At 61.3% G+C, this 18,815-nt stretch overlaps 1 protein-coding gene across 4 annotated transcripts in view; it reads left to right on the top strand.

The window, feature by feature from the left end:
- Positions 1-18,815, top strand: part of ELFN1 (extracellular leucine rich repeat and fibronectin type III domain containing 1) — a 69,019-nt gene that overhangs the window by 34,801 nt on the left and 15,403 nt on the right. For all 4 annotated transcript variants that reach the window (XM_080830479.1, XM_080830482.1, XM_080830481.1 and 1 more), the window contains exon 2: positions 4,238-4,375. The gene's annotated coding sequence lies outside the window, so the exon portion shown is untranslated. The remainder of the gene's footprint in view (positions 1-4,237; positions 4,376-18,815) is intronic.

The raw sequence follows: 18,815 nt of genomic DNA, 5'->3' as shown, positions 1-18,815 counted from the left end.
TCCGTTAGCCTCCCTCAAGACCCCTTGGGGTGGAGCAAGGTCACTGGGGGGCAGAAGTGAGCTCAGGGCCCCCGAAAGGCTCATTCACCATAGCAGCTGGGGAGGGGTCTGCTTGGAATTCTGAGCAAGACCCAAGAAGACCCCGGGCAGCTAGGCTTGCCTGCCCAGCCTTCCCACTTGCTCCGTGGCTCCCCTCTAAGTGGGAGGATTGTCCCCCGCCCTCTCCCCGCCAGCATTCCACCTCCAGGTGTCAGTGCAAGTCCCCAGCGCACAGTAGGGGCCTCACTAATGCTGCTGAATGGCAGGCAGGGGACTTGAGTGGGTATATCACGATTGCTGGGGGCCTGTGTGTCCCAGGCTGTGGGCTCTGCTGGCCCTCCAAGGCTCCAGGTCCCCTTAGGCCTGCTGGAGTTCTTGGCCCCAGTGAGGGCAGCCCTACCTGTCCTATCAGGGCGTTGGGGAGGGAACGTTGGACTTGGGCCCCAAATGATGGGGATCCAGCTGTGCGTAGATCTGGGAGGAAGCCTTCCAGGCAAGGGGGTACCTGTGCAAAGGTCCTGAGGTGGCCACATGCTGGGGGAGGGGGAGGGACGTGTTGGAGAAACGTGTTGGAGAAAGGCAGAGGAGTGGTGGAAGGACAGAGCCTGGAGTGGTGAATGGCACAACCTGAGGTTGGCAGGTGGGGTGGGGGCCCCAGGAGAGCCCCAGGGCACCCAGCAGCACCCTCATTTCCCAGGTGGGGGTCTGGCTTCTCAGAGCGGAGGCCGGGCCAGGTAGTGGGGCAAGTCCAACCCGGGACAGGCATCTTCCTGCTCCCTCGGGTCCTCCCTGCCCAGCCTTGGTGGGTGGTGGGGGGCGGGCTGGAGACTCAGGGGACCCCGTGGGTGGGGCAGGCACAGCTGTGGGGAGCCCAAGCTGCTGGCATCAGCAGGAGCCCCTCCTCCTTACCTCGCCAAACAATCATTGCACAAAATATGCAAATGGTATAATTACTGTTATTTGTTTTGCTGATATAAGTGTTTGAAATGCAAATGTCAAGTTTGGGCGCATTCATTCTCCCCACCCCTCACCCTGACGTTTGCAAGTCTACGTTTAGCCCTGGAAGGAGGATTTGGGGCCCCCCTCCTGCCTCTTCCTCCTTCTCCTCCGAGGCCACTGCTCCCCCCACAGCTGCTCCCTCTGCAGCCTGAGGGACACCCGGGATGGTGGGGGCACTGGGCTCCCCACCCCCCAGCGGTGCGCAGGGAAGGCCTTAGAAGGGAGACCTCCCATTCCCCTCCCCTCCTTGCTGTGTGATCAGGGGCCAGTTATACTTGGCCTCTGGGAACCTCGGTTTACTTGTCTGTGTAATGGGTTTCCCCAGCCTCAGGCTGTGGTGTGTCTGATCCCCGTGCTCTCTGGCTTAGGAGCAATTCTATCGATGGGTTTGGGCCTCAGTTTCCCATCTGTAAAGTCCTGCACGGGTGTGTTCCCAGCTGTCACATGGGGACATAGGGCTCCTGGATGGGTGCACCCCCAGATAGCATACAAAAAAAATGCGTGTGTGCGTTTTCCAGGGTGGGTCCCTGGCTGTGACCCCTCCAGCCCAGGTGCTCGCTGAAGTTTTAGGGCTCCCAGGCCTGTGGGTTCAGACAAGCCTGGGCTGTGACCCAGTGGGAGGTGCCCACCATCATCCCCATTCGACAGAGGAAAATCTGAGGCATGGCCTGCCGGGGTTTGTGGTGGTCTCACCCATGAGCGTGCTCAGATGCCAGCTCTGTCTGGTGCCTGGTTCCTTTCTGGCAGCTCCTTGCACCATGAGGCCCGAGGGCCGGCTCCTCCTTTCTGGTCTTGGCAAGCTGCTCCCCCTGGAAACCCCCTCCCTGATCTGCCTACACCTCGCAGCCCCCCAGGGCCAGGGAGGCCCTGTGTGTCAGATCACCAGCTTCACCCGAACCCCACCTGCCGCAGATCCCACATTATCGACAAGGTGCTGGGACCATACATTTCCAGCTGCATTGCCGAGCGCGGTCTTAAAGCTCTCGTACTGACTCGGTTCCAGGAGGAGCTCAGCCCCAGAGAGGAACGAGGCTTCCTGCCAGGCCCTGCGGGTCGACGGGGCTCGGGGCTTGTGCCAGGGATGGCACCGAGAGAAGCCCTGGGTTGGGCCAATGAGGGTGAGAATGGGTGTGATCCAGGGGCCGGTGGGTCGGAGCGGCCCAGGCACGACCTGCCAGCCTGGCCACCCTCTCTGGGCTCAGCCCCTCCAGGCCTCGTGCTGGTGGTGGCGGGGCTTGGGTGCTGGGCTACCACGCGGATCCAGCCTGGAGCCGGCGTGTGGGAGGCCTGGGGTCCAGTGTGCCTGTGAGGAGAGTGGAGGGTGTGCGTGCGTGCACAGGTGTGCGTACACGTGTGTGAGCAAGCATGTGGGATCCAGGGGTCTGCAGGGGGTGCTTGTGGACAGTGAGATCTCCAGCCCAGGCACCTAGCCCTCGGTTCTGAGAACGCAGCCCACTCGCAGGCCACAAGGCACCTCCACGCTCACCTGGTTTCCGCTCACATGCGCGGTGCCCCGGGCTCATGTTCCACCTTCCCAGCTTTGCCATGAGGTCTGAGCGTGGCCAGGAACCCGCATCCCTTCCCGTGGCCCGCCCAGGCTGCAGCCATTCCTTGTGGTTCCAAAGCAGTTTCCTTGTGTAAAACCTGGGATTCTTTGCAAAGTGGGGCTGGGCATACCGTGAGCACTCAAGAAGCTTGCATCCCTGTTCCCCGCCGGCTTCACTCGTGAGGCATGGGTCCTTGTAGCGGCCGGGGAGGCCGTTTTCAGGCTCCCAGGCCCAGGAGAGGAGAGCAGGCCCTGGCCGGGTGGGCAGCAGGGAGAGGGCCTTCCAGGCAGGCGATCCATGTGGGCAAAGGCCTGGGGGGCAGGAAGGAAGAGGCGTCCAGGTGCCTAGGCCCCAGGTCTCAGCCTGGGGGCCTCCTCTGGGGCCCTGCGTGCAGAGAGCACGCTCTCTTTCTGTCCCAATCACCTTTTCCAAGACAGGTTTGGCTTTATTAGCATATTCAAATGCAGTCCATTATTATTTCAATTAGCTGTTAGGTAATTAGCTCTAATTGATGAGCATTCCCCCACCTCCCCACATATTTTTTGGTTATTTACATCTGCTTCTAAACCACAATTTCAGGTAATTACGTGCCACTCACTCAGACGCGCGCGCGCGCGCGCGCGCGAGCGCACGCGCACACACACACACAAGCTCTTCCTCACACCACGGGTTCCTTCTTGCCTTCCAGTTCCTGCTCCTGGCCCAGGAGGCTGGGGGTTCTTGGCAGGGGTGGTTTGCACAGCTGGGGCAAGGGGCCCCTCTGGCTCCTGTCCAGGCCCTCCTGAGGGTCACCACCTGGCCTGCAGGGCCTCAGGGGAGTCCCCTTGTCCCAAAGGTGCCACCTGCTCCTCTATCCCGTGCTGCCATGGGAGTCCTTGGCATTGTGCCTCCGGGTTTGGTCTGACACTGCACCTTTGTGCTGTGGCCTGGGGCGTGGGCACCATTCCCAGCCTCCCCTTCCCTGTCCGCAGAATGGGGACCCAGTGCGCAGGAGTGTGACTGAGCGGGGCATGTATCCAGGTCCACAGTGAGCCTGTGCATAGCTGCCGGGCCAGCTCCAGGGAAGGAAGGGAGCAGGGAGGGAAGCAGCCTCGCGGGCAGGTGGGGGAACCAGTTGTGGGCAGACTCACTGGGCCAGCTCGAGCCTCGGCTTCCTGTCTGGTGCCCTCCCATGTCATCCAGGGCCTGGTCTGGAGGCCTTGCCCTCTGCTCCCCAGCAAGGACGCTCACTCATGGCGTGGAGGTGCGGCCTGCAGGGAGAGGCCTTGCCCTGGGTCTTTGTGTAGCCCACCTCCATGGGGGGTGAGGGGGCCAGGGAATCAGAGCTGGTCCCCTCACACACACCTGGCCTGCAGCAGTTGGGGGACCGAGCCGGAAACAGCAGCCGTGACCAAGCACCCCCCCCCCCCCCGACCCCGACTCTGCCCTGCCTGTCTGACCTGACCAAATCCTGCCTCGGGCCGCTCCTCTCCCTGCCCTCTGCCCTCTGCCCTCAGGGGTGTGGGCCTCCCTGGTGTGCTTGTGGAGGTTGACTCTCCGTGCATGAGGCCCACAGGACGGATGTCCCCATGGCTCCTGCAGACGGGATCTTGCTCTAACTGCGATGGCTCCCCGCACCCTTCTCACCAGCGTCCCATTCTGTCTCCCCGCAGTGGCAGCTGCCTGGGTGACTGTGTGCTGTTCCTCTGGGTCCTGGAAGGTGGAGAAGACGTGTATGACCCCCACAGGGAGGAGCCCGCCAGCCCATACTGCCCCGGTGTGCCGTGTCACCGCCGGGCCATAACCGGAAGGTAAGGGGTGCTCTGGCCCATCCGATGTGCTCAGCATGCCCAGAGTGGGTGCCGGGGAAGGCCAGTCCTGAAGACCCGTGTGCTGGGGTCACCACGCAGGCATGGGGGAAGCCAGGCTCAGGGTCAGGCCCGCCTGGTCCACGGAAACAGAGGTCCCCACATGGAGATGCTGCCCAGCCGACGGGGCATTCAGGCCGAGGAATGGGCCGCCTCAATGTGTGCACACTGGGGTCAGGGCTCCACCATCCCCCCCCCGGTGAGTTGGGGTGCTGTGTGGGTTTCATCCTCTGCCAGCTTGCGGAGCTGGGCGCCGTGCTGTGTGCTTCCGTTGTGTGTCATAGGCCAAGTGTACGACGCGCCGTGTGTTAACAGGGACTCACCCCATGTATTTGAAAAACGGGGTCTCCTGTGGAAAAAGTGATCTGGAATGCCGACTTGAGCACCTTAGGAAGGGGAATCAGGCAGCCTTCCGGTGGCACAGCGGGTGTCCTCGCGGCCTGGGGCGTTGGGCCTGCCGGGAGTTAGCTTCCTCAGCCCTGTCCCAGGTCACAGAACCCCTCTTGCCACCTGTGCATTGGACTCCACCGTTGGGGGCCCTTCCTGCAGGGCTGGGACTGACTTCTGTTTGCAAACCCAGTTCTGGCGCAGGTGCTCCTACCCGGGAGGTGGCCTGTCTGTTGGAGCTGGGTTGTCCTGGCTCGCGAGACCAGCAGGGGGTCAGTGACTCGATACCTTGAAATGTGGGTTTTAGGGTTTGGAGTTTTGCAATATGTTGCTTGCCTGCTGCATCCGGGCATCGCGATCGTGATACTCAGGCTCTTCCAATTCTGATGGACCGAGAGAGGGAGCATTGGAGCATTTGGGGCTCTGTGCTTGGTGACAGGGAGAATTGGAGACTCCTAGAACTTCCAAGGGCATACCTTCTTCTGCTGGTGTCAGATGGCTCCCCAGCCTTCTCCGTGGCTTTAGCAGGAGACTTCCAGGAGGGGAGTGCCGAGGAGGGAGGAGAGCCCACCATGAGAAGAAAAGCAGGGCATTTTGGGCAGAGGGGACCAGCTGGGGAAGCAGAGCCGAGGCGGGACAAGCTTAGTGTGTGTGAGGTTCACGGGGAGACCAGGCTCGCTGGAACCTGTGGGCGTGGGAGCCACAGGGTTGCAGGGTGGACAGGGGCTAGGTCACAGGGCGGGTGAAGCTGCCTGGTCATATTCCTCCAGATGTCCATGGAGTGCCTGCCATCTGCCAGACACTGTGGAGCTGGAGAGACACATCCCTCTAGGAGCACCGAGTCTAGAATGAGGGGAGGGGTGTGAGGACGTATGGTTCATTCCACATGACGGCTGCAGCCCTTCAGCAGACATCAGGAAAGCCTGGGATGAGGGGCTGGGGTCTGACCCCATCCCTGCCACTCATTTCATGGGACAGTGAACAGCACCTACCCCTCCACAGGCCTCAGTTTCCCTGTCTGAAACATGAGGGTGTCCCCAAGGACCGTCCTGAAGGATGTCCCCTGAGGCTAAGAGTTGCTGAGAGGGCAGGGTGGGTGGTCTGGGGTTGGGGTCAGCTCTGACCATGCCAGGACACAGAGACCCATGCAGCAGCGGGGCAGGTGGGCCACCACAGGCCGACAGCACTCCTCAGAGGTGCTGGGGCAGTTGGGTCTGGGCTGGGCGGACTTGACGGTGCTGACCCAAGGGCATGGGCCAGCCAGAGCAGGATTTTGGCCAAGACTCCTGGCGATAGCCCTGTGCTTTCCCACCTCTGTGCATTTGCCTAGAGCACCCTGTCTCCCCACTCTGCCTGTCCTTGGGGTGGTATGGGTGTCCCATAGACCCCATTCTGATGACTTTTACATGTAGGGTGTTGAAAGTCACCTACTACCTCTAACTTCCTGTTTCTTATCTGTAAAGTGGAGTAATAACCTCTCCCAGAAAGTGAGCATTCAGCAGGACGTGCAAGTTGCTCGGTATACAGTAGGCACTTAAGAAATGCTGGTGGGTATGCCCTCCTTTCTGAGCACAAGACAGCAGAGTCTCTGGGACGTCACGTCCCAGCAATGTTCATTCTCTCCCTTCTTCCCAGCCCACGCTCAGGCTTCCCTGAGTTGGTCCCAGGTCCCTGCAGCCCACGGGGAGCCCGGCAGGCCTCAGCCCCCCCATCAGCCCCAGACCCTCCCGTCTCCGTCCTCTCCCTCACCTCCAGGCCGCATGTTCTGTGCCTCCTGAGCCTGGCAGGTGGCAGTCGCTGAGGGACTGTGCGCCGAATGAATGGAGGGGTGTTTCCCAGCCTGGCCCACCTAGGAGGCAGGTGGGAGACCAGATGGCCTGAGGCTCCTGCAGGGTCCGGAAGAAGCGTGCGGACACCCCATGGTGGTTCAGGAACGTGGGTGCGGAGCGCACTGTTCCCGAGATCCCGCACAGACCAGCGTTTTATCATGCAGCGAGTTGAACTTTCTCAGTTCTATTCCTGCCTCCTTCCCTCCTCCGTTTCCTGGTCCTGAGGCCTCGTCCCTGGAAGTTGCTTTACTGAAGCAATGACTAAGAGGCCAGAAGGAGGCTTCTGTGTGTTCTGATGACCCCAGGTGACCTGCTGGCCCCAACCCAGCCCTGGGCCCGGCTCTGTGTTCAGCACCAGGGACAGAGCCATGGCCAGCCCCACCCTGGGCCTCTGGGTGCTGTGGAAGGCGTGCTGGGGAGATGGGGTCTGGGGTCTGGGGGTCAGCAGAGGTAGAGCCCAGCCTCCACTGTAAGACCCCTGCCCCCAGGCCTCAGTCTTCTTCTCTGGGAAGTGGGGGTGATGCTTTCCCCAGCCCAGGCTGGCATGACACACGGGTGACTTGCCCAAGGCCACCCACCTTCTCTCTTGCACGTCCTGCCCCTCCCCCAGCCTTCTGACTGTCCCCCTTCCCTCCCCCCTTCCCAGAGCAGAGTTATTTATCTGCCTGATGGTGACAGGCGGCAGTGGCTGGAGTTAGAGCTGCTGTCCGGAGATCAGCTGGCGGCTGCGGAGCAAACAGCCCGAGCTAATTAGCAAAAGGTCACTCCAGCTGCTCGAGCCCCGCTTCTGAAGTCAGGCCTCACAAGTCGGGCTGAAAGGAACCTGGGACTTTGAGTTAGTGGCTTGGTTACCAGGACAGCTTCAAACCCCTGGCCACGGCTCATCGCCTGACTGCCTTGCCCACGACTCTAGCCTTCATTCGCCTAGAGATTCCCAGCACCAGGGGTCCAGCCGTCCGCCCCCCTGCCCCAGGCTGGACAGTCCACAGAGACTGCGTCCCCAGCCCGCGTCAGAGGGCGGGCCTCCCCCACAGGGCCCAGGGGCAGACTGTCCCCAGTGGCGGAAGTGTGGGGCTGGGCAGTAGCCGCCCACGTGCCCCCACATTCCCTCTGTGTTCTTACTGTTTTTCTTTAACTAAATTCACTTTAAAAAAAACTTAAATAAATACATTTATTTAAAAGGGAAGTTTTATAGCACTACTACAAATGGAAAACAAGCCTCCTTTGCCATAAATAGAATTCATAATCATAAAAATAAATTCAGTGGAAACAAAACAATGTTATTAAATTCTAGTTGGATGCTGTAGCCCAGGGGAGGCTTGGAGCCCAAGGCCTGCTGTTGCTTTATTAAAAAGGGAGAACAGCAAGTGTGCAGAGGTGTTCAACACTTACCAGCCCCAAACCGAGACTTTCTTTTTGATGTAGTTAGAAGCCCTGAAAAGAATTACATTGAAGGTAACTTTCTTCATAAAAGAATTCAGCATTATTTTCTGCTGCATCAGCCAGGGATTTGGTTTGGCTGCATGAAACGGAGGCCCTGTCTTGTGATTGAGCCCAGCATAGGGGTTCTCCTTTCTCGTGGAAATATAGGGTGGCCGTAGTGTTGGCGCACAGCCCAAGGAAGCTGTCAGTCATCACCCCACATAGCCTTCTTCTTTGACATTCTTAGCATTTGTCCTCATGGCCTCGAGAAGGCGGCAGCTCCTCCAGCCATCGTGTCTGCATTCCAGGCAGGAAAAGCGGTGGTGAAGAGAAAGGAGTGGGCTGGCTGAGTCGGTTCCTTGTTATCAGGAAGATCACAGTGGGCACTGGAGCCTGTGCTCTCACCCACCATGGTCCACTGTTGCCTCACAGACGTTCTCACTGAAGAGTTTGCCTGTTGGCTGTATATTGACGTGCTGCCTGCCATTTTCCAGGCAGTAGACCCTGGCCGTGAGATCACATGCTGGCATCTGTGGAAAGAGTCACGACCCGTCCCAGGACACCCTCCTGGGGCTTCCCCTCCCCTCCACCTGGCTTCTGCTGCCCACAGTGAGCCCAGCTCAGGGTGCATCCTGAGGTGTCCCCACTTCCCCTCACTGAAGAACAGGCTGTCCTCACCACCTGTGTCCTCACCACAGGCTGTCCTCACCACCCCCGCAACAGGGCGGGGGTGTTGCTGGAGAGGGTCCAGGCTCAAGCTGCCCACCTCTGGGCTGCCCTGGGAAGGGAGCAGCCCCTCCCCCTCCCCCACAGCTCTCTTGGGGTCCTGGTTCCCGTTCTCCCTCTCCAGCCTCCCTTAATCCCCTCCTTGGCGGTTTGGTCTCTTCAGCTGGCAGCCCGGCTGGCCACAGGGCTGCATTTCTGCTGCTATAGGTCTTAATTTGTCTTCTCATTTCCCTGTGGAATGCGTATCCTGGGTTCCTGGCTCTAATGAGCAGGAGGAGTAGGCGGGCCTCGGGGTACCTCCCGCCCCTGGCCTCTCTCTGGCTTGCAGGCCCTGGGGACCCCTTCTCTGTCAGTGCAGGGCTCCTGACTCGGCCCCTCCTTGCCATGGGCTTTGCCTTTTGGCCTGAGCTGCTTCTCGCCTCCTCCCGTCATAGACGTTACTCCTGCCTCTGGCCTTTGACCCCTATTTTTGCCACCAGTGCAGGGGTCCCACTGCAGACCCCATTGCTAACCAGCTGTGCAGTCAGGGGCAAGTCACTTAACCTCTCTGTGTTCTTTGTGTGACGGGGACAACAGCAGCTGTTCCTCGGATCTCTGGTCAAGTGAATGAGAGGCGCCCTACCTGTGCCTTTCCTGTCCTCCCCCCACCAACTCTGGCTTTGTGGGTGTCCACATTCTGCACACATGTGTGTAAGCATCTCTGCGTAGGTGTCCCCATGACCCTGGGGGGCTTCTGTGCCTGTTGTCATCCTGCCCTGTCCCCTGGCTCCACATGGTCAACGCCAGTGACTCACAGCGGCCTGGCACCCCAGCCCCAGCCTGTGAACCCTGAATCCAGCATTGGAAGTGGGTCAGGGGGTCTGCGGAGAGGGGGAGGGTCTGGCAGGGAGGCCTGGTGCAGCCATGGAGTTGATGGGAGAGGAGGGGAACTGGGATGGGGAGCAGCTTGGAGCAGGCCAGTGATGGGAGAGGAGGGGAGGTGGTCAGGGGAGAGAGGCTTGGAGGAGGCCAGTGATGGGAGAGGAAGGGACCTGGGGTGGGGGAGAGGCTTGGAGCAGGCAAGTGATGGGAGAGGAGGGGAGCTGGTGGTGGGAGAGAGGCTTGGAGCAGCCCAGAGGAAACGAGCAGACAGAGCTGTTTCTCACAGTAATGATCTGATATGGAGGGACGTGGCCCAGAGCTCTGGCAAGGCTTCTCTGCCAGGATGAGGGGGAGGGTGCAGCGGGCTGGGGGAGGTCTCCCTTCCTGAGCACCTACTCTGCACAGGCTTTCCATCCTAGTCCAGAAGACTCTGCACCACCTCCAGTACTGGGCCTTCCGGTCCAGGGGCCCCGAACAACTGCCCCAAGGCCTGCAGGTGGAGGGAGGTCGCGAGTCTTGCCCGAGGCACGTGCCTGGGGGGTTCTGACACGCGCCCACCTTGCGGAAGTGTCTGGGCTCTCTGATGGGGAGGAGGGTACACAGAGCCACCTGCAGGGACTCTGCTCCAGGCTGGCCCTCGCCCTGGCACACGGATGTCCCCAGCCTGGCCGCTTGGCGCTGGGCCCTGAAATGCGGTGTGTACATCTGCTGGCGGCTCTTCTGGGCTTGCCGGCGGCTGCTCTGAGCCTCCTGGGGAAGGCAGGTGGGGGCAGGGCCTGTGCTGCCATCCTACTGTGTGCTCCCTGCAGAGGAGTGCCCCCACAAGCCTAGTTCTGGCTGGGGATGCGGCTCAGGGGGGCGCCGACCCCCCTCCCCCAACAAGACAGGACCGTGAGGGCACACCGGGCTTGGAGCAACAGGGCTTCCCGCATCTCCACTGTTGCCTAGAGATTCTCCACTGTTCCAGGTGGGGCCTGGGACACAGCCCCCAACCCCTGACAGCAGGGCCTCAGGCAGGCTGTCATGTCTCCTCCTGAGCATCTTTGCCTTTCTGAGTCTGGGTTTGAGCTCTTCTGAGGCCGGCAGGGTTGGCCTTCCCCATTTTTGCCTCCGTGAGCATCTAGGCGCACCGGAGCTGTCCAGGGTCCTGATCACCTGCACAGTGTTGGTGAGCTGACTGCCACCCGTCCCTCCTTGCCACGCCCCGGAGGTGAGCTCCCCACCAGCGGTACCCGGTCAGGTAGCCCTGACCCCCTCTAGTGCCCCTTTCCGCATCCAGGGTCTGGTGTGGACACACGTGTCCGGGCGGATGTCTGTGGCTCAGAGATAGCTCCGTTCCCCAGTCCCGTCCACCCTGGTCCTGTCGGCAGTCCCTCCTCCGTGTGTGTCTAGGACAGGTCCCCCTGCACCTGTCCCGTGTGCGTGCTGTTGGAGCCCTTCATAGCTGGGCTGTGTGTGTTGTGGCTGGTGTCAGCACAGTGGACACGCACCTGCCACCCATGAAAATGCATCGTGATGCCAGCCCACATGTGGGATGGGCCACGGCCATGACAGCTCCCGGTTATTCTGCAGAGTTCCTGCAGACACACGGTTCAGGGTCACAGACCACACCTTCTACCTCGAAACAGCCCCTTCTCTGCTCCTGGCACCCACACTTTTCCTGCCTTGACATGCTTCCTCTCATGTGCCCCCTGAGAAGTTGGTGCCCCCGAAATTCCTGCCCCTTCTCATGCTGCATCCGTTGTCCTGCGCTGGGGTCTGGGGTCAGCCACGTCCCCATGCAGACAGCACTGGTTCTCTGCCCAGTGCAGGCCATGGGGACAGAGGAACCCCAAACCAGCATGGCTCTCTGAAGTTCTTATAACCCAGATGCACCCATGTTCCCAGCTCCCAGACCGACAACTGGGCATCAGTGGCTCCCTGGGGAGGTCTGCACACCCTCCAGTGTAGGGCTTCTCCACGTCACTGCGGCAGGACAGATTGTGCGTCTCTGTGGCTGCGTGATAACTTTCTGTCGTGGCTGCACTGCTGGGAACTATCCGTCTGCCTGTGGACGAGCGTTTGGGTAACGTCCGGTTTGGGGCTATCCCGAGGGCAGCTGCTGTGTCCACCCTGGACTCCCGCACAGGTTCCCATACACTGTCAGGCGTATCTCTGCCTCTCGGCTCCGCCCACGTCCCTCCCTTGCCCCTCACTGACCGGGCTCCTGCCCCCTCTCCCGCAGACTGCAGACACTTCTGCTCAATTCCCTGCACACCCACGGTTGTCCTGCAACAGTCCCTTTTCCATCAACAGCCAGAGTCGTCATACGTCCTCTGTGCCAAACCTTCAGTGGCTCCCTATTGCCCCTGAGATAACATCCTGTCTCCGGCAGGGGCGCTGGGGTGAGATCAAGGCTCCCAGCGGCCCCGCGGGTCTTTTCACCCCCACCCTCCAGCTTCTGGCTCTTCCGGCCTCCTTGGCCCTTCCCCTGCTCTGTCTCCCCCACTGCCTTTGTAGGGTTGGTCTTTCTCTGTTCAAGTCTCTGCAGAAATGTCAGCTCTCTGGGGGAGCCCTCCTGGGCCCACAAGACCAGGCTGCGTCCCCGGCTGACCCACGTACTGGTTGAAACTTGGGCGTCCCTCTGCAGCCCATTAGCCCTGCCTCTGGCAGGTGGCAGGGACCTGCTTGCCAGGTGTGGACTCTGAATGGGCAGGGCAGAGCTGCAGCCCCCATGCTGTGGGTGCACGATCGGGGAGCCCCAGAGTGGCATGTTCAGTCACCCAGTGGGTCCGCAGAATGAGGGGCCGCCGACACGGAGCCCGTGGGGACGTGCTCTTCCCAGGGCAGCTGGCACGTATACAGAGCCGTCTTGAGAGCCAAGGACACAGCAGGGCCCAGAGGGCTCGCCTCGGACAGTGAAGGGAGGGGCACTGTGGTCCAGCAAGGAGGACATCCCTGGGGAGGCCCGTGGCTCCTACAGCCTGGCCCTGGTGGGCCCTGGCCACCCCCACCCCTGTCCCGGCCCCTCCCTGCTGGCCCTGGGCTCCTCTTTCCAGCCCAGTCCACAGCATCCCAGCATGCTTTCCCTTATGAGCCCAGCCTGGCCCGACACCTCTCCTTTTCAACCCCGCAGCACACCTGCTGTCCTCCTCAGGAGGAAGCCCGCATCCCCAAACCTGGCCCCCCGCCTGGACAGAGCCTCTACCCATTACCTCTTGGGAAGAAGAAGACGGAACCCAGCGAGGGGTGGTGGGAGGGGTGAATTCTCTAGCCTGGTCCGTGGGCTTCCTCCTCCTGCTTTTCATTTCCCCGGAGGCCTTGCAGATTACATCAAGCCCCTTGTCCGTGCCGGGGGGCCGGTTGGGGAGGGAGGCCTGTCCAGCCTCCAGAAGGGGCACTGGGCCCAGCTCTGCAGGCCCAGCTGAGAGCTCCCTGGGGGACCGAGCGCTCAGGTTCTTGGTGGGAAGGAGGGGAAAGCCATCTTCAGTAGCCCAGCCCGACCCGGGGGTGGGGCAGGGGGTAGACCAGACGGCCCTTTGTCCCAGCCTTGTGCAGCAGGACTGGCAGTGTGGGGCTCTGGCCCCAAGTCCCTCAAAGCCCCTTCCTGCTCCAGGAAGCCCTTCGGGCCCTTGAGACCACCTCTCCCTTCCCGGGACTGGCTCCCCTCCGCCCCTGAGCCTCCTTCCTGTCTTCGTACTGGGGTCTCTCTTCATGGGATGGGTTGGTATGGTTATTTTGATCATACAGTGTGAACGGTGCTTCGTTATTACGGGAATCAGCCGCAGCTAAATACCGAGTTCGCTCAGCCATACTTCCTCCGGTGGCCCCGGGGCTGTCCCACCCACTCTCCCGGTCCGGGTCCCTGCCTGGCCTCTCCCCCTGCCTGTTTTCTCCTCGGCAGAGCGAGGACCCGTGTACGCTTCTCCGCTCCTTCGCAATGCTGCGCGTGTGCTAACATTTACAGAAATGTGCGACGGCGCCAGTAAAGTCAGACCTCCATGGCAGGAAGCCGCTATTCCTGTAACAGACTCCCAGCCCTGCGGGGCCGGCGTGGGCCTCCCACGAGGCCATCACCAGCCAGGTGGCAACTCTGTCTGCCAGCCTGAGCACTCAACCCCCCTGCTCCAAGGCCCCCCTGGGTACTGGAGCGGCAGCCAGATGGGGGCAGCCTCCTCCCACCCCACCCCCCAACCCCTGCCCTGGGCTACAGCACAGCTCCAGCGCCCTGGGCCTGTGGGAGGGCTGGAGAGGGCTCAGGAGAGCAAAGCCTTCGTCCTAGTTGTGCTACAATCTTCTGTATGACCCGGGGAAAATGCCTTTCCTTCTCGGGGCCTGAGTGCACACCCTCACAAGGCCGAGGCCAATGTTGGGAGGTTCTCTCGATGTGGTTCCTCGGGCACCCGGCTTCGTGGCCACCCCCATCTGCCGCTGCCCGGCCCTGACCTGGCCCGGGCACACAGCCGCTTTCAACACCATCAGATGAAGAAAGGCCAGAGCTCAGGGCCATCGGTCAGCTTGCCTGTTTGCTGGGCGCCAAGTTACACACCTGCCAAGTTCCATCCGTCAAACCTTTCCTCTGCGCCTGGTCAGAGGCGGGAGGGGCTCAGGTTTGAGGAGGGCCCTGTGAGGGAGGGACTGTCCCCAGACACCACGGGTCAACATTAATGTTCTGACGACCAGGATGGGGGACACCTGTGACCCGGGGCATCCCTGGAACAGAAAGGAGATCTGTCTCCCCTGTCTCCTCTCCTGTGACCCTCATGCTCTTTCTTCCCCTCTCTGGTCCTCAGTGCTCCCATCTCTGCAAGGGGGGGCGTGCACACCTCGCCGAAGGCCCCAGGCCTGCAGCTCCAGGGGCTGGTACCCCCACCTTGTGTTCAGCCTGGCCGGGGGCCGAGGAGCCTGGGCCTGGTCCTCAAGGCCAGAGAAAACAAAGCATGAGCCAGAATCCGTGTCCCAACCAGGGCAGAGGGCACGTGGCCCGTGGCACAAACGCAGACACCCAGGCCCTACACTGGACCTGTCGAATCAGGAGTAGAGACGGGTCCCGGAAGTCTCTGTTTTGTAAAGGCTCACGAGTGATGCTGACCGTTCTCCTGGTTCTAGGCACCCCCTGCTGGGAGCAGTGCCCTCTCTGACATCCAGCCTCTCCTTGCATACCTCTGGCAACGGGGAGCTCAGGCGCACCCAATAGCCCATTCCTTTCCAAAACATTTAAAAATGTATTATAAAATATTGCAGACATCTCAAAGATTTAAGAAATCTCAAATAAATATTTCACTAATTATGAAATATTTAATACAGCTAAAGGTGTGAAGAGTGATAGCCTGAGTACCCGAACGCTGTCCCCTCCTGCTGAGTGTCAGTCCCTGCACGCTGCCCGGGACCTAGGGAAGCCCTGAAGGGGTGCGAGAAGGTGGGTGTTCCAGTGTTCCCCGCCCCCCCCCCACCCCTGCTGGAGCCTCTGTGTGCCCCTCTCAGACCACCCCCACCCCGCCACCTTTCTTTCTGAACTTTCCATTGTGGTAAAATACACCAGAATTGGGCTCCAGGGCTCCGTGCGTCTTGACCTTTGTGCGATGCTGCCTCGGTGTTTCCCAGTGAGTCTGCGTGTGTTAGACCTTGGTGCGCAGGCTCAGGGAACTCTCTGGAAGGGTGAAAGTGTCCACCCCAGGGCCTGGGGGGCCCCGCTCTGCAGGTGGGGGTGCTCCCACACCCCGCCTCTCAGCCAGACACCCCCACACCCTCCCTCCAGCCTTCACGTCTGTGCTCCGCCAGCTCCGTCACTTTCAGACGCGCCCTCTTGGGCCTGTTGGCTGCATGACGTGTGGGTAGGCACTGGGGCTCTGGGGCCAAGGTGCCTGGGTTTCAATCCTGCCCCATGACTAAGCAGCTGTGGAAACTCAGCCAAGTTCATTAACAACTTCGTGCCTCTTCGGTTAGGTGGGTTATACTAGTTCTTGCTTCACAGGACTGGCCCCAGTACTAAATAGTTTGATAGACAAGAGTTTAGCTCCTAGAAGGTGCTGTAGGAGTGTGGGCTCTGGTCATGTTCCTTGGAGTCTGGAGCCAGATGCTCTGAGTACAGGCTGAGCTGTGCTGCCTAGAGCCGGGTTATCACCTCCTCTGTTCTCCCTGCTGTATCTCTATTAAGTCAGCCAGTTACCTTCTCAGGTGGCCACATTGACCTGTCCAACCAGTTCTCACCTCATTCTCTTCCCCATGGGTGATGGGGAGCCATGCTGACCCCTTCCTGGCGTGGCTTTTGCCCTGTGGTATTTGTCGAGCTGGAGGGAGTGCTTGGCTCCCGGTCCTGGCCTCCAGCCTCCGTCCCCTTCCTACAGGTTCTCAGAGTTCATCCAGGCTGCTGCTCACATGGGTGAGGACAGAGCCCGAAGACCTCCCCAGATAGCCCTGTGGGTGCCCCCCAGCCCCTGGATTTGTTCTGCACCTCCCCCCACTCCGTGGTCACTCTGGGCCCGTGGTCACTCTGCCACCCAGGCACTGCCCTGTCTTGTGCATGCCTGACAACTGGCCCTATCCCCTGTGGGAGGCCTGGTCCCCATGAATGTCACACTGTCCTCTAGGAGCCTTTGGGGAAGAGTGAGTGGGGGCAGGTGCCCCTGGCCTCCTAGCACCTGCCAGGCAGTCCAGGGACTGGGGTGGTGACCCCTGGAGTCCCAACGCTATGTCCCAGAGGGAGGCTGCCTTCCCTGCAGTCCCCCACCATAGCCGTCCCCGGGGCCTGACACCGGGGAGGGGGGCAGGGTGCGGGCGGCTGGGGTGGCAAAGCAGCTCCCTCCATGCACAGAGGCGAGGCCGGTGGCGTCTCGGGCGACAGACGGACAGACGGCCGGCCGACAGACAGAGGCCCAGAGCGAGGCGGGCAGGCGGTGAGGGGGCAGACGCAGTGTGAACCTCAGCAGTAATATGCTCGGAGATGAAGGATCGAGTCGCGGAGGGGAGCGTGTCCTCACACCCCACTTGGGTGCTTTCCAGCACTGTCAATTATGCCGAGAATTGAATGTCCTCCAGCTGCTCCGGCGGTCGGACTCCTGCCCGCCGCGAGACAATCATTAGACGCCCGTGTGTGCGTGCGGGTGTGTGCGCGTGAGGTGTGGTGGGGGCAGGCAGAGGGCCCAGGGCTGCGGGGTCGCACTCTGGGGACACACACATGCGGTTGCCTCAGACACTTCCTCCCTGCGGGTCTCAGGCTGCTCGATACAGGCCTCCCAGACCCTCACCTCGAAGCTGCCCGGGAGGGGGACCCAGGCCACCATCTCAGCCCAGCCCCCTGCCCACCACGCTTCCCGGCGTCCAGTTTCACTGACCTTGGCCCTTTGAAGGCTCCATGAGAGGCTCTGTTTAGAGCAGCGGCATATGGACCCGTTGGATTTCTTGCTCAGACATATGCTGGGAGGCATGGCACAGCCAGACGCGCTCCAGTCCCCCTCCCCAGGCACACACACACAGGGAGGCCTGGCCAGAGTGGTCCCCGGCCCCACATGGTGGTCCCCAGCACCCCTGCACCTCAGGGACATGGGTGGGACTGTGGGAGAGGGGAGCCCGCCATCCAAGGGCGTCTGTGGTCACTTCTCACCTGGGAAGGGTCCCCGAGCACCTCTTCTCCCAATCCTCCCCCCAACCCCCAGAACACAGACCAGTGTGCGGCTGGGGGATAGCATCAGGGAGAATGGAGCCTCTGTTCCTCACCTAGAGGAGGGGCTGGGGGCTGCCAGGTGTCCCCTCCCCAAGGGACACGGGACATGTTCTGTGTGTTCTTAAAACATGTCTGTGTCCCTCCGTGGGTCAGAGGCTGTGCTGCTGGCTGCCCAGCTCCCACCAGGACTTCCTTTCATGTCCTCGTGCAGCTGGCTGACTGCAGTCCCTTCCCCAGTGCCGTCTGGTAGGGGGCTCTGGCTGTGCCCACGAGGGTTCATGCTCAGCTCCTTGCACTTGGGAGCTCTGCTGTTCACACGGCAGGGAGAGCTGAGGGATCCAGCTTGGTCCTTCCCCACCCTGAGCTTTCCGGAGGGAGCCCTGCCCCTTTGCAGTGTCCCTTTGAGCCAGAAAACCAGTGGGAAGCAGGGCCAAACCGAGCTCCCAGGGCCCCGACCCCCGGCTGGGCCGCCCAGCAGCCTCCACTCCCCTGCCGTCAGCCGGATGTTGGGGGGCAGGCCCTGGTAGGCTCCGTGGCCCCTGCCCCCGAGCCCCGGCCCCTTCCCACCCCCGCAGAGCATCTCGATGACTAACAGCAGAGCGGCCCCTTCCAGATCAATCCCATTCCTGGCCTCACGGCTATAATTAATGTTTGCTGTGTCATTAGATTGATTTTTTATGGACTCCGAGAGCTGGCGGGGCCTCAGAGGGACAGCTGTGGGCCGACTGCAGCCCACCCCCTGGGAAAGGGGCCACCCAACCTTCCAGCTGCCCAGGCCTGCCTGCACCCCCCTGAACTTTGCATCAGCTCTTCCTCAGCCCTGTCCCTACATCCTGGCGGCAGCCACAGCCTCACACGGCCCCGCCGGGTGTGGCATGGTGCACGAACACGCATGTCTTGCACAGGCCCCTTGGCGAACCTGAGGGCTCCGTGCACTGTTCCCACTTCCCAGAGGACAGAAGATGCAGCTGAGAAAGTCTAAGGGGTCTGGGGGCAGATGGTTTGCACTCCATGAGCCTCTGCTTCTGGGGACACCTGCCACACTGGGTCCCGGCCGTTCCCAGACATGGCTGCGTTTACCTGTGAGCAGGGGCCCATGGCCCCATTTGTCAGGGAGGTAAATTGAGGCTCGGAAGTGAAAGCATCTGCACAAACCTGCTGGCCTGGAGAGCACCAGGGCCTGAGTCACACGTGGGTCAGAAACCCTGTTGTCCAGGCCGCCGCCCAGGGGAGTGGGCATGGACAGGCCTTCCTCGACCCACACACTGCAGGCGCCGCACCCCCCCCCCCACGCTCCCGCCCGACCTGGCAGGCTCCCCCTCCTGGACTGTGAGGGTGAGGAGCTCCCTGTGATGGGCGGGGGGCGCGGGGCTCTCACGCTCACCTGACGCTTGGCATTGTGTCATTATCTGTTGCCATGTAACAAACCACGCCGAAGCTTGTGGCTTTTGGTGGCGGCGGCTGTGTCCACATGTCAGTGGCCGAGGGCCATGCCCAAGGCAGATAGGGCTCACTT

This window comes from Martes martes (genome assembly GCF_963455335.1).
Source record: "Martes martes genome assembly, chromosome: 18".
NCBI classification, from domain to species: domain Eukaryota; kingdom Metazoa; phylum Chordata; class Mammalia; order Carnivora; family Mustelidae; genus Martes; species Martes martes.
The sequence above is the reverse complement of the archived record's forward strand: the minus strand, read 5'-3'. Positions and strand labels throughout refer to the sequence as shown.